The following is a 222-nucleotide window of genomic DNA, read 5'->3' on the forward strand; positions in this document are numbered from 1 at the left end:
ATGTGTGTGTCTGTGTGCATGTATATTTATGAGTGTATGTGTATGTTAGCGGGGAAAGGAGAAGGCACTGAAAATGGGGGGGAGGGTTGACTGATGTCAATGGCCAAGAGCGACATTGTTCACCTTGGTTAGAGAGAAATAAAATGAATGATTTGTGTGTATTAATCTAGAATCGACTGAACAGATTAGAAAACAAAGACTTTCCACAGCGTGATGTGTAAT

The 222-nt window shown here is 40.1% G+C and overlaps 1 protein-coding gene across 1 annotated transcript in view; it reads right to left on the bottom strand.

The window, feature by feature from the left end:
• Positions 1 to 222, bottom strand: part of urm1 (ubiquitin related modifier 1) — a gene marked incomplete at its 5' end in the record, with an annotated part of 8,108 nt that overhangs the window by 3,196 nt on the left and 4,690 nt on the right.

This window comes from Morone saxatilis, unplaced genomic scaffold (assembly GCF_004916995.1).
Source record: "Morone saxatilis isolate NCDOM2014 unplaced genomic scaffold, NCSU_SB_2.0 Contig21, whole genome shotgun sequence".
In the NCBI taxonomy this organism is placed as follows: Eukaryota; Metazoa; Chordata; class Actinopteri; family Moronidae; genus Morone; species Morone saxatilis.